Source organism: Polypterus senegalus, chromosome 11 (assembly GCF_016835505.1).
Source record: "Polypterus senegalus isolate Bchr_013 chromosome 11, ASM1683550v1, whole genome shotgun sequence".
Classification (NCBI taxonomy): domain Eukaryota; kingdom Metazoa; phylum Chordata; class Cladistia; order Polypteriformes; family Polypteridae; genus Polypterus; species Polypterus senegalus.
Genome location: NC_053164.1, coordinates 148,579,349 through 148,594,766, shown reverse-complemented (window position 1 = coordinate 148,594,766; position 15,418 = coordinate 148,579,349). Strand labels below are relative to the sequence as shown.

General features: G+C 38.0%; 2 long non-coding RNA genes across 2 annotated transcripts in view; one reads left to right on the top strand and one right to left on the bottom strand.

The window, feature by feature from the left end:
• The window catches only part of LOC120539583, an 87,220-nt gene extending 83,637 nt beyond the window's left edge, over nt 1-3,583 (bottom strand). The window contains exon 1 of the long non-coding RNA XR_005635630.1: nt 3,252-3,583. This is a non-coding gene — a long non-coding RNA (uncharacterized LOC120539583). The remainder of the gene's footprint in view (nt 1-3,251) is intronic.
• On the top strand, nt 1,600-13,730 carry LOC120539584. The gene is made up of 3 exons (XR_005635632.1): nt 1,600-2,037; nt 7,173-7,317; nt 13,567-13,730. It is a non-coding gene; the product is annotated as an uncharacterized LOC120539584 (long non-coding RNA).
• The last annotated feature ends 1,688 nt before the right edge of the window (nt 13,731-15,418 follow it).

The following is a 15,418-nucleotide window of genomic DNA, read 5'->3' as shown; positions in this document are numbered from 1 at the left end:
GGGGAGAGTGCTGAATTGGTAGTCACGCCCGCGCAAATAAAATCCGTTGCTGGGGAGACGCCAGACATACAATAATCAGCTGCACGCCAGCACAGATTAAAATACTTGCTGGGGAACTAAACAGTACTGGCTGGGGAGACGCCACGGGCACGATTATCAGGTACACGACACACATTACATCAGTTGCTGGAGACACTCTAATTTTCATTAGTAAAGTAAGTAAAGTCATATTACGGACATCAAAGCCAGTTTTACTGTCAGATAAAATTACAGGCATTTCACGGAAGTACAAACCAGTATTAGTGCGAGCGAAAATTAAAGACACACAATACAGTGATACATATTACAGCCACATACAAGCCAGTATTACTGTAGGAGAAAATATTACGGACGTATCTACTAACAACATGCCACCCAAAAAAAGGACACGTCAAGTAGGACAAAAGACACAGACAATCAAATCCTATATAAGAAACATCTCCTGGAAGAACGGTCAGCTCAACAAGTAAACATCAACAAAAGACAGGCTGAAAGACAAAGAAAAATACGAGCAAATAGATCGTTTGGAGAAAAAGACCGTCAGAAAAACGCTAAAAGAGAAAGACTCAGAAGAGCAAACCTTAGAAAAATTTTGCATTTACTTGCCAGAACCAGTATTCAGCCACGGTCAGTTATATGTTGCATTATCAAGAGTTAGAAGTTTTCCAGATGTTGTTGTCAAGGTTGTAGAGATTCCTGAACAAGACAAACTTTTGCCAAACTCAGACAGAATATTTACAAAAAATGTCTATAATGAAATTTTATAGAAAAATTTCATGAGGTAAAAAAATAGAAAATGTTACCTAAATATCTTCTTCAGATATTGTGTCTTACAGATTGTTACACAGTTTTACACTAAGGCAATATTCATTATACTTACTGTACTGTATTGTCATATACGTTTTTATTTCATTTTTATTATTATTTTACTTTAGGCTTCTTGCAAAAATATTTTTGACAAAAAAATTAAGACAAGAAACAGAATGAGGTCAAGGTCCCTTGCCATTTAATATAGACTGTTCCTACTAATGTTTATGCACTACTGTTCTAGCGCCCGTTATTGTAACGGGCTTAATGTCTAGTATTCTTAGATTAGAGTAGATGCTGTTGTATGTTTATACCTCATGATCTTTGTAAGCACTTGATATTTTCATAGTGATGTTGCTATATTTTTCAAAATGTTTTTGCACCTTCCAACAGAAGTCAGGTTTTACATACGTGGCAAATGAATATTATATGAAGGTCTATATTTGTGCTGCTGCAGTACTGCTATTTGTTAGACAACATTTTTGAAAGATGTTGAAAAATGTAAAAATGCAGCATTATATTTCCAATAAAGTAAATTTTGCAACATTTTCATTCTTTAAGTGGCTGTAGTTTTAATAATGTAACAAGTATTTAGACTTGATAAAGCTTAAAACTACAGGCAGAACACACTAATTACACCAACTTATTTTTTTACATCATCACTACTTTAAAATAGTAATAAGTATGCAGAACTTAAAAGTGTCTTTAAAAATTTAAGATAAATTATAGGGGCAACTTATTTTTTGGGTGCAGTCAATTTGAAATCGTTGTGTGTATCCTTTAATTTAAGTAGATGGTACTTAAAAGTAATTTAAGATCTAGAGGAAAAGTATTTTCCACGTCCTCAATGTCGTTTGTTGGATCTACGTAATTGTACCAGAAGTTGTAGTAACTCAAAAAGCTTGATGCCCAGCGTTGAGTTAATTTTTTTGTTGGCCCAAAACAATTGTGTGATAGGGCATGACAGTTTCAGCATTTCGTCGGCTTTCCTTGTTTGTTAAAAGAGCAGCTGGGATCAGCATTGCAAGTCGCTTTCTACATTTCGTAGAAGTTCTCCGGTCCTGCATCAATGTGGCCTCACGTTAAAATTGCTCTTTTGCAGATTTCGGTGCTTTGGTTCCCCAGTAAAAGCAGGACTTCGTCAAATATTTCTGGAATGAAACACACACACGAGCCCGATACAAAAAGCAGGTTAGTGATCTCCCTCTTTGGCCTCATTAGCCCGATTTCCGTGAATTCCCACTTACTTGTTCTGGATTTCACACTAATCCTTTTTCGAACATACCTCTCTACGTTGGGATGTTGATAAAAAAAAAACCGAATGACTTTTTTTTATATGTAAAGCCCTTACACAAATGAAAAGAACGGGAAAACGCCACCGGATAGTAACTGAATTGAGAGAAGAGCTCTAAACGCAGTTTGTTTTTTGTTTTTTTTTAAATCTTGGAACCACTTCCATAAACCCAATTACTTTATTTCAATAATCCAAGAAGAACAAATATAGTCTGTTAGATAATTCTTATTTAAATAAAAAAAACAGCAGTTCACGCACTATAGCATTAGCTTATCTTCGCACACAAGTTCAACATATTTCGCTAGCGTGTCTTCTTATTGCTAGCTGAGAGCACATAGTGCTTCTTTTGGAAGTATAATCTGGCTTGTCCCGGGAGCCCGGGGTTCCTGATTTGTATCCAAAACTTTACCATAATTGTCACAGTTCTGACAGTTTAACTCATGCATCAAAACACAATGAAAACCTGACTGAAATGTCTGACTATCCCATCCTTTTAACGATGTTATACTGGGCAATATGTGGGTTTGAAAGTCGTTAGCGTATCGCTCAATAGGTTTTGAGCGTCTGACGTTCTCAAATTACACCATGAAATAGTGGTATTACCATTGCATTTCAACACGTAAACAAAACCGTTTTAAATATTGGTACTGTTTGCGCTATTCAAGGCACGAGATGTATACAGCCAACTCTTCACTGTGCCGTGACCGCACTTCTGACCACTCTCTTGGCAACACGCGAGGAAGAAGGTCCTGCACCCTCAACTATTCGGTCGTGTTCTGAGACACATCTCTAGCTAAAGGTCTGGTGTGCTGACAAATGTGAAAAAGATATCATTACGTAAAAAAGATTTTTTTTTTTTTTAATATCCCTTATTAATTTGATCCAAGTAAACTGCCTGGTACAACATTACGTGCTGGAACTACTACCAAGACCCAGAATGACAATGACGTGTATAAGGGGTTACTTCTGCATTACTCTTGCCTGAAGAAGGGGCCTGAGTTGCCTCGAAAGCTTGCATATTGTAATCTTTTTAGTTAGCCAATAAAAGGTGTCATTTTGCTTGGCTTTTCTCTACATACAGCAAAATGTAAATTAATATTTTTATACTCACCAACATAAATAATATGGAAGAAACGTCTGTTTTCTGGGGTTTTATTCTCAATACTGACGGCATGACGCCCTTTTTTTTGATATCCACCTGTTTATTTCTCGCCGCAGACTGACGTTTCCAAATGGCTTTGAACTTTGACTGCGACGAGTTGTCGAATTTCAACTGTTGACAAGTACAACTGTAATTCCAGTTTTTTTTTGTGTTTGTTAAAAAAAAAAAACACCAAGTATTGCACGGATAAAAAGGCGAAAGTTTGAAAATGGTGCCGATTGCAGCACCACCAGCTGAAACCAACCGGTGACCATGACGGCAGTGGACTCGATGGCGCAGGCGCCGAGCAAGCAGCGGAATTTCCCGGCTCCCACGTTAAATTTGCCACCGTTGTTAGTGCCATTCCTGATAAGGCGATTTAATTAATCAAGAGAAAAGTTGCTGTTGTAAACCCTTTCTCTTCCAGGAGTGATCTATATGAAGGATGTAGTGAGTTATTGGAAAGAAAATGTAATCATGTTCATAAGAAGTAACACTTTCACGAATTTCTTTTGAAATGCAAATTGTGATAATGTAAAGTTATGTTGTCACTTAAGCATTAAATTAGAGAAGTAAATGTCATTATATTAGAATGGGGATAGGAATATACCTACATTTAGATTCCCATTGTTCATTTCTCTATTAAGTTGTAATGTGTCAGGAAGTAGTGTTTATAAAGTTAAGCATTCAAGGGGGTATTTTTCGTACGTGGATTGCTCGTTTAGCCGGATGTAATTGTTGATGACTTGGCATGATCCTGGATCTGTTGGGTTTTTCAAAACTCTTGCTGGATGTGTTGTCATAGCAGCAGGTCCAAATCCTCAAACCTGCTCGGAGCCGGTTTGTTCTAGTGAACAAGGATTAGCTCACACACTTAATCGGTGTCCGTGCATGAAATTCATTCGTTTCACTGTTCATGAATGAGCAACAAATTTATATTGGTGCGCAAATTATAAGAAGAGAATTTCATATAGAGAGGTTTTTGCGCGATCGGCAAGATCCTTTATTGCTCCCGGAGGAAATTCTTTTCGAAATATACCGTTTTAGCCTTTGTACCTGAAAGATTTATTAGCACCTTATATTCGAAGTCAAACTCGGCGAAGTCAGGTTCTCACAACCACACAGACAGTATGCATTGCTTTGAGTTTTTTTGCAAGCGCACTTTTTTATATACTGTAGGCGATGCAGAAAATCTGTCTAAAACTGCAGTTTGTCAGGCAATTCGTAAAGTCTGTTTGTCTCTGAAATATTTCCTTCGGGTTTTCATAGTGTTTCCTGGACACCTGCGTGTGCAGACAATAAAAGAAGCGTTTCATGCCATTGAGGTACTCAGGCAAAAACACCCACAGTTCCATAAAGAATATCACAATCAGCCTAACATCCTCATTACGCAGGATTTCCAAATGTGATTGGGGCACATGGGACTGATCAGAGTGGAGTTTGATCAAACATTATTTGGAAAATGTACCTCTCCTCCTGATGAATAATCAGACACAGTGTCTTTATCAAATATTTGACCTCCGTCAATATCTCGTTGGTCAGACACAAGTTAGGGATATGACATTTCCTGCAACTGACCCAATAAAAAAGAGTGCTATATGGAACATACCTATAGCACACATTGAGAACAAATATATGCAATGACCATCCTTTACCTGAAATGAAGTGACCACGGCATCCTGCCACTGGTTCTGAGGAGGACCTTCCCCCTGGAATGCCCTCAGAAACAGGGCGATGGGCATTTTGCTGGAGAGCCAACTCTTCTGCAAGGGTTAGGTCTGGACCGCGTCGACCTCCACCTGTTTTTTTGCTTGTCTGCCTTCTTATTAGCTTTATAATTAATGTTTCTTATATTATATATGATTCTTTATGTCAACAATTATTAAAATAGTTATATACCAATATTTACCAGTGTTTCTTGTACTTCACTTTAACCTGTTCCCATGTTCTCCTTGTGCTCACATTTGATCTGGAATTATGACATATTAAATAATAATTGATCTGACACATAGGAAATGAAACGCTGCATTCAGTAAGTACAATGCACACTACTTAGCGTTTAATTTGTCGGTCACTTTTTATCAGCCGTCTTTTCTGGTTTGGGCTGCTTTTGCAGTGTTACCCCTTGTGCATATTAAATCTTGAAATCCTTCAAGTAATACACACACACACGCACAGTTTGTGTGAAAAAATGCGCCCGTTCTTTCGTCATTTTGTTGCAGCCTATCAAAGACTTGCTGATCATGTTTTCTAGACTCAACATATATAGGTTTTTCAGTCAGTGCGGGCGAGTGCATTCATCTCAGATGATTCGATCCAGCTAGACTGATCTACTACACGGCTGCATTTGAAAAACTGACTTATCCCGGGTCCTCCCTGCGTGGAGTTTGCATGTTCTCCCCGTGTGTGCGTGGGTTTCCGCCGGGCGCTCCGGTTTCCTCCCACAGTCCAAAGACATGCCGGTTAGGTGGATTGGCGATTCTAAATTGGCCGTAGTGTGTGTGGGTGTGTTTGTGTGTGCCCTGCGTTGGGTTGGCACCCTGCCTTGTGCCCTGTGTTGGCAGGGATTGGCTTCAGCAGACCCCCGTGACCCTGTGTTCGGATTCAGCGGGTTGGAAAATGGATGGATGGACATCCCGGATGAGCTTCACCGGCATTAACTCATCCAAGATTAGGCAGCTGATCTCGGATGATTTAAGCGACGTACGGAAAATACCCGCCTGGGAGGTTATGTGAGAGGAAGTAAGATTGTCATTGATTTTGTTTTGGCCTGACTGTGTGCTAGCAGCTGCAGAGAATACAGCTTGTATTCGAAACACAAATCTGCCTCCATCCAGTTCTTTTTCTTCCCAAAAAGGATTCCATCCATCTTAGAAGAGAAACCTTATTACAATAATATTGAGGGGGAAACTGTATGGGCAACTTTAATTTTCGGACAATATCGATGTGAAGGTCAAAGAAGTCACTAATAGAATCGTACATAAAATGTATCCTATTAAAGTAACCAGGGACAAATTTAAACATGACCAAGATGAATTTGATTTTGTTCAAAAGAAACAGAAAATGTACATTTATTTGCTACCTGTATTTATACCCAGTCTTTTGGAATGCTGTTGTATATTCCGGTGGGAATAGCGATGACACACGCCTGCTGACTGAATGATTACTGAATTATTTTAATAAATCCAATAACATGTGAACAAGCTGTTAAGTACCCTATAACACAACTAGTCCCACTCCCAGGATAACCCTCTTGCAAATTAGCATACCAACACCCCACTACTAATATCAACGGGAACTGCAGCTGGTTAACATGGCATACTCAGGTCTATCCAGGATACTACAGGTGCATATTCGAAAATTACACGGAACGCTTTAAGATTAATGTTAACTGTAAAGAACTGTTGCGTTATGTATGGAATAACACACTGACAGAAATGATGTACACTATTAATTTAGTATTGTTTATTGGGAAATTTTATATACATAAAGCTAATGGCTTTCTAATGACATTCTGGCTTTGGGAAACACACCTGAAACAAAACAAAACTATAGAATCATCTACTGAAAAAAAATCACAATTAATACTTTTGCTTCTCCTCAGCCTAATAGTCTTCCACTGTTTATTACGTTTAAAATTGAACTTCAGTGGTATTTAAATTCATTAAGTTTAAAAACAAAAGCCAAAAAGGACAATTGGACTATGTAAAAAAAACTGATATAATGTAACATGTAAATCTCTAGTTGCTGATAGACTGTATTGTACATTGCCTTACGATTGTATGTTTTTGAGTAACAATAAAAAAAAGCAAGCAGCAGAATTTCACGTAATGTTTCACTAAACTGCAGAACATGTCTGACTCCATTCCATTTGTTCTTCTTCCTCTGCAGTTGCTTTTTTATGTAAAAATCCTCTACCAGACTCAGCAACCACCATCCTGGGATTTTGAAGAGGCTCCAGGTATCCTGACAGGCCCCCGATTCGTTCTGTTAGCACATGGGGATGGAGCTTGTAATGGTGAAAAACCTAACTAAGGTATTTTAAATTATTTCCTATACTGAGAGACAACTTAAATAAAAATCGGCACAAATCAGTAGCGTTTTACTGAGCCCTCTACTCACTAGTGAACAGATGTTCTGGTCCATTGTTCACCCCCTCATTGTCTCTCGAATTAAAAAAGGGCCATCTTAACGTATGAGCACAATGGGCACTGGCCAGGGGTCCCAGGAGCACAGGAGCCTACGATGTTTCTGATGCCAATGTATGTTTCTATTTTGCTGTTGAAACAGAAGGTCAGCACACTACTTTGCCCAGGGGCCTAAGTTGCTGTTAAGATGGCCCTGTAACACGGCTTCATTTGGTCTAACAAAGTTCAATACACTGGCCCTTGGACTGTTAATATTTAAACTCCCCAAATCTTCTTCCATCTGTTAGGGTGAGTTGTACTGATAACGTTGCTTATACTTACAGTAAATAGCATTGTTAGTTATTTGTGAGGACCTCTTGTACTTTTTTTCCTGCCTTTAAATGCAGAGGACACAAAAAGCCTGAGATTAAGAAAATATATTTTTGACACTTTAACCAAAGATTTACTGATCACGCCCTTTAAAAAAATCCTGAAGGGACATTATTTACGCAACAGCTCAGAAATTTTAAATCCGCAAGGAAGTCCTCGCTCTGGCTTTCATGGATCAACACCACACAGCAGCAGGCCTGTAATGAGAGACATTAGCTGTTTTTTTCCCCTGTTGCCCAATTTTTTGCAGCTCTCATTCTGCACTTGAGTGCTGTTGGCCAGTTTTTCAAAGGGAATTTTACATTTACGTCTTTCAACTTTCTAGTTCTCCATGAACTTCTTCAGTGAAAACATTGGTATCTGAATTAAGCAACTTGACATGACATTGGACTCTCATTTAATTCAAAAACATTACTAAATGCGCTATAAATTGCATTTTTTGTAGTTACATTATATTTGGAGCAATCCAATGGGTTTACAGGCTCACCACTGTCACGTGTAGAGTACACTTACTCATGTTCGTCAGCATACGTGTCATTACTGCCTGGTGCATTAATCAGAATATTTAACATACCCTATGTCAAATTTTCTCTTTTCCTTACCAGGAAAATCTGTATTATTAACAACCAGAATAAGTACATTTATACTATAGTTCACGTGTTTAAAGTATTTAGTGTTCGCTTGAGTAAAATTTTAACTTGTGATTTTGCATTTAATTAAAAAGTGGTAGGCTGGCAGGGTGGGGGGATCATGTGGCCCTGGTGCTTCATTGTCGCTAATGCTAAGTACAGCTCTTCTGGGATGTCCACGTTTCACTGTCGTCTCTAGCGATGCCATCTGATAGAAAGTACCACTCTGAAATTGTGAGCCCACTAAAAAAGATGCAAGCTCCAGATAAGGCCTCACTTAAAAAATGTGTTGGGCTCGACAATGCAGGCCACATGCACCAACTTGAAGATATTTGTCACAAGCAAAATTGCAAAAGTATGACTGAATTTTAGGGAAGACCTTGCTGTTGTTCAGCAGGATGTCAATGAGGTTAGAAAGGAACAGAAAAAAAGATATCCAAGGAGCTTGACATATTGATAAAGAAAGGACTTCTCACGACACCAAAATACAATCCCAGGAGAGTCGGGTCGTGTCCCTATCCACTAAACTAATCAAGGTAGAAGATCGAAACTGGAGAAATAATATTCATATTACAGTCAACCCTCGTTTATCGCGGTTAATCCATTCCAGACTCTGCCACAATAAATGAATTTCCGCAAAGTATGATTCTTTATTTATAAATCGAATATTTTTGCAGTTAGAGCATAGAAAACCTGTTTACGACTTTCTAAATACATTTTCTAACATTATTAGAGCCCTCTAGACATGAAAGAACACCCTTTAGTCAAAAGTTTAAACTGTGCTCCATGACAAGACAGAGATGACAGTTCCGTCTCACAATTAAAAGAATGCAAAGATATCTTCCTCTTCAAAGGAGTGCGCGTCAGGTGCAGAGAATGTCGGAGAGAGAGGGAGAGAGAGAAAAGCAAACAATCAAAAATCAATAGGGCTGTTCGGGTTTTTAAGTATGCAAGGCACTGCCGGACAAAGCAGCTACAAGGAAGGCAGCAATGTGAAGGGTGATCTTTCAGCATTTTTTAGAGGAGCGTCCGTATCCTCTAGGCCAGTGTGCAAACAGCCCCTCTGCTCACACCCCCTCCGTCAGGAGCAGAGAATGTCAGAGAGAGTGAGAGAGAGACAGAGAAAAGCAAACAATCAAAAGTCAATACGTGCCGTTCAGGCTTTCAAGTATGCAAAGCACCGCACGGGAAGCATATCGTATATCATTGAGGAGTTTTAGTTAATACGTAATACGTGCTCTGATTGGGTAGCTTCTAAGCCATCCGCCAATAGCGTCCCTTGTATGAAATCAATTGGGCAAAGCAACTGAGGAAGCATGTACCATAAATTCAAAGACCCATTGTCCACAGAAATCCACGAACCAGCGAAACATCTGTGATATATATTTAGACTAGCAGAATACCCGCGCTTCGCAGTGGAGAAGTAGTGTGTTAAAGAAGTTATGAAAAAGAAAAGCAAACATTTTAAAAATAACGTATGATTGTTAATGTAATTGTTTTGTCATTGATATGAGTCTTGTTGTCATATCTATCTATTTATATATATATATATATATATATATATATATATATATATATATATATATAGCAAAATAGCTGCGATTGGCAGCGGAGAAGTAAAAAGAAAAGGAAACATTTTAATAATAGCGTAACATGATTGACAATGTAATTGTTTTGTAATTGTCATGAGTGTTGCTGGCATATATATATATATATATATATATATATATATATACACACACACACAGACACATATATAAACATATATATACATATAAACATATATATATATATATATACACATATATATATACAGTTATATATATATACATATACACACACACATATATACATACTGTATATACAACATATACATATCTACATATATACTGTATATACACATATATATACAAATCTACATATATATATATTAGGGGTGGGACTCGATTAAAAAAATTAATCCAATTAATTAGAGGCTGTGTAAGAATTAATCTTGATTAATGTATGTAATCCACGTAAATTTGCCCCAAATCGCAAATGTTTTTTTTTATTTAAAAGCGGTTTTAGTGGCGACAGAATCAAATAATAGACATGGACATGAATATTGTAAACTGAAGCTGTTTTAATTTCTGAAAAAAGCTTTAAACTGCATTTGAATTCAAAACAGAAACAAAAATATCATCCCTGGTTAAAATTGGGCAGACTTAAAAATAAAGTGGTAGTTTAAGTACTTTAAGTACATTTTCAGAATAGTATTGTCTTTAAATAATAATAACCAAAATTTCACCATAAAGTGCAGTTTTTCTTCTTAAAAAAATAAGTCAGAAACATAAAAGGTAATTTGACCAGCTTACTCTTTAAACTCTGAGTAACATTAGCCAAAATTATTTTGTACATTAGGCTAAAACAGTGTGATCATTGAACATTTTGTAATTAGATGTATTTAGAATTACTAACGGTCACGGAAGTCCAATGATCCCCAGTAAGAGCCACAAAGTCCGCTTTCTGTAATGCATCTAATTTTGCTTGCTTTTCAGTGTGCACAAAACCATGCTTTTATCAAGGCTTTTCGGGTAGTCGAAATGATCAGTCGTAGGAGCGCTTTATTCCGACTCTAACATTTTTGTAGCTGTGATGTGTGCATCAGTGTAATGGATGTACCAGGAAATCATGCATTGACAAAAGTTCCCGTTTGCTTGGAATTGAAAGTGTGATTAAATGCGTTATTTTTAGCGCGTTGGAGTACATGCATCGAAGCTTCTCAACTGTGCTTGTGCTAAGAAAGGGAAAATTTTAAAAATAACGTAACATGATTCTGCGTTAACCTAATATTTTTTCATACGTCCCAAACCAAGGAGATGGGAAGGTAAAATGAATCGGGTAGCGCGCGTACATAGTCAGTACATCCCCTCTCGGGAATCGAACCTCGAATGTCGGCGTTAGAGGCGAAGACTCTACAATTGCGCCACCGCTTGTCTATGCTAAAGTATGTATTGTAGATCGGGCTATAGATATACATTTATATATATACCCGTGTATCAGTGGAGAAGTAGAAGTTATGAAAAGAAAAGGGAACATTTTAAAAATAGCGTAACATGATTGTCAATATACAGTAATTGTTTTGTGAGTGTTATTGAATGTTGCTGTCATCAAGGATTTGATTATCATTATTTCTTTCAATCAGGCTCGTATTTATGCGATGTGTTCAAGTTACATTCCGTGTTTGTCAATCGTTGTAAAGATAAGAGGTTTCATTCATCGATTAGTTCCTTACTGCATCAATAAACAGCGTCTTTTTATCTGTGATGTGACAAACTGCATGCACGGGTTTTTTTTTTTACGCTGTCTTCCTTTAGCGGGACATTGACTTTTTCCACCGTGTGCTTTGTTTCCACAGTAGCTGCATTTATGAATATGCTTATCAGGCGCTTCATATTTTTGCTGCCTTTTCAATTGTGTAATTCGGTTTTGTTCAGCTCTTTGGAACTGTCGCTTTTATCTGTGCACTGCGTCAGTTCACGTGAGCCACTCGGTGTACTTGCATCGAAGGTTCCCAGCTGTGCTGGTGCCATCTCGTGCTATGTCCATAGCTTTATTTAATGTTACCTTAGTCCTGGCACTTAAAACTTTCTCTGGCAGTTTCGCTGAGTTTGTGTCAAACACCACCCTGACCATCTCATCTTCCTCTCCATAAGCACAGTCCTTCACCCGTGAATATTTACCCGTGGCAGTTTGCTATTGGATTGCGCTGACGGATGGCCTTATATGGGCAGGCACTAAATTACAAGCGCCAGCGCAGCCTGTCTATGAACTTAATTTAAAGTGTAGGTTTACATCGTGCTTTGCTTCCGAAGTAGCAGAACTCGCTTCTTATTGTTTCGCTGCCTTCTCAATTATATAATGCATGTTTTCTTGGCGCTTTTTTGAGGTCTTCCTGGTTTTCTATGTACTGCGTGATTACGTGGAGGCGTGATGATGTCACGAAACTCCGCCCACGGCGTTGAAGCTCATCTCCATTACAGTAAATGGAGAAAAACTGCTTCCAGTTATGACCATTACGCGTAGAATTTCGATATAAAACCTGTCCAACTTTTGTAAGGAAGCTGTAAGGAATGAACCTGCCAAATTTCAGCCTTCCACCCACACGGGAAGTTGGAGAATTAGTGATGAGTCAGTGAGTGAGTGAGTGAGTGAGTGAGTGAGTGAGTCAGTGAGTGAGTGAGTGAGTGAGGGCTTTGCCTTTTATTAGTATAGATATGCTTACATTTAATATCTGCAATGGAGTGAAGCCGCGAAAGTCGAAGCGCAATATAGCGAGGGATTACTGTATTGGCCTCTAGCCGGTAATGCCATTCAGTTTTTGAAAAGGCTGTGGTCAGTTCTTTTCCCATTACTAACACATTTAATTTTTTACTTTCTTTTTTTATATCTACTTTTTTCCTGCCTTTCAAGTTTCTGAATCTGTTTCTGACATTCTCTAGATGATGCAGAGGACATGAAAAGCCTGAGATTAAGAACATATGTTTTGCCAATATAACTTCAAAAAAAAAATCCTGAAGGAGTGCATCTCCTCATGCCTTTGTATGCAATGGCTTGGATACTTTTAAAGTGAGGTGGTCCTTGCTTTGGTTTTCATGGTCACAGGTCTGTCTTAACAGTATGCTAGGCTACTAGACAAAACAGCGCACTGGTACCCCTGTTTTGACAGCCAAACAGAAACATACATAGGCATCAGAAACATTGTGTGCTCCTGGTGCCCCCAGCCATTGTGCCCATACGTTAAGATGGCCCTGTTCATGGATCGACTACACACGGCAGCAGGTCTTAATGACACAGTATTTTATGTCTATTGCTTTGGAGAATTTGCTGTAGTAATTGAACATTGTCATCAAATACATTCTTCAACAGGGAACTCTTCTTGTCTGAAGCTCCAGGGTGGCATGTGTTACATACAATACGAAAGTAGACAGATGCAGTTTGTCTCAGATAGGCATTTATTCTGGAATACCCATTCCTGCCAAAACTCTCTGATGCTAAACACTTTACAGCAAACAAGCTCACGCGATCATATAATGTACATATTGCAAAAATAACAGCTTCTTTATTAATTCAGTGGATTTATTTTTATCCTGATTTCAGCCCAGCTACTGTGTAAGCTCAAAAGGTGATTAATCCAGAGATAAAGCATGCTTATGGAATCAGTCTACAGCCATTTTCTCCTGTATCCTGCTCATCTAAAGTTATCCCACGGATCAAGGCACTCAGTCTTTGATGATCTGAAACTAGTCACAGAGACAGAACTTCCAAGCCAACTAAACTTTTAATAAATAGATGATTCAATCAGACTGGTAATTTTCATTTTCTTGTATTTTTCAGTGTTTCAAAGACCAGTGGGAATTGCTAACAAGATATAACTTTTAGTTACACTCGTTGGTGTCTGCTGAAACTTTCCTCCCTAATATAATTAACTAATTTGTAATTAACATTTTATTTTTTTTTGTGAGTGGCCATTGACTTTTTTCTTTATTCCATTAAACCAGTGTTTCCCAGCCTTAGTCCTTTGACCCCCCTGTGGCTGCAGGTTTTTGTTCCAACCAGATTCCTAATCAGTAACAATACCTGATAGCACTGATCCCATTTAATTAGCTGGTATTTTTTTCTTTTATTCTACATTCAGAAAAGCACAGCAGCATGATTTTTACATTTATAAGACATTTAGAAAAATATTTCTGCTTTTGCTATGGATTAAAGTGCTTAACTCTCTTTTGTTGATTTCATTATATTTTCCCCTTCGTTGTACCTTATTAATGACAATTAAAAATGAGCAGAGCAGACACGCTGGCAAGCAACACTGAATAATCAAAGGCTGCAAGTACTTTAGCATCAGACCCACTAATAAGTAAAGAATGAATTAATTAAACAATTGGAACGCCTAGAAAAGTAGAATGAAAATCAAGATGAAAATATTGTTAAATACATTATTCCCATAAAACTGCTTGGTGCAATTTAATATATATATATATTTTTTTACCAAACTTAGTTTTCTAATCTCTATATTGTTCTCAAAACACAGAACTTGGGAAATAACACATCACTTAATTAGCCCAGGAGTCCAATTAAATACAGAAGCTGGTTGGAACAAAAAACCTGCAGCCACAGGGGGTCCCCAGGACCGAGTTTGGGAAACACTGGTCTAGGGGTGGGCATGATTCTCATCTGGTGTGGGTCTTTATATTAAGACCCCAGTTGGATGCTTTTGTTCAATTATTGATCTATGTCAAAAAATATTGTCATTTTCAGTTCTGGACTTTCTATAATAATAATAATAAATTTTATTTATTTTATATTTAACAATCTCAAAGTGCTACAAAATAAGAATTAAATTAACAAACAAGATAAATTATATAAATAATTTAATAAAATGCCTTTCTAAAAACATATGTTTTTAGGTTTTGTTTAAAAGCATCAGTCAACTGTGGGGCTCTCATGTAATCAGGGAGAGAATTCCACAGCCTCGGTGCCACTGAAGAAAAGGCTCTATCACCCATACTGCTAAGCTTAGTTCTGGGAACTTGAAGAGTGTTGGTATGCACAGAGCGGAGGGTGCGTGAGGAAGTATGAGGGATAAGGAGTTCCTGTAAATACAGGGGAGCAGATCCATAGATGCACTGATGGGTAAGGAGGGAAACCTTGTACTCAATTCTAAGTGGTACAGGGAGCCAGTGAAGGGTTTTCAAGAGAGGAGTGATGTGGCTATTTCTATTACACTCTTACGCATACAGCCCACCTGCTGGGGATACGGCATGGGTGGCACAAGAGGGTATGTTGCACTCCCACAGTTAAAGTGTGTTATGTTGGGGGGATTAATACCTAAAGGTTTGTGTGGGTTAGTGGGGTATTGGCGTGAGGGGGTTCACTTGTTTAATGTTTGATTGGAATTTTGTTTCTTTTTGGGGTTATTGGGTTGGTTTGGGGTAGGTGAATTTGCACT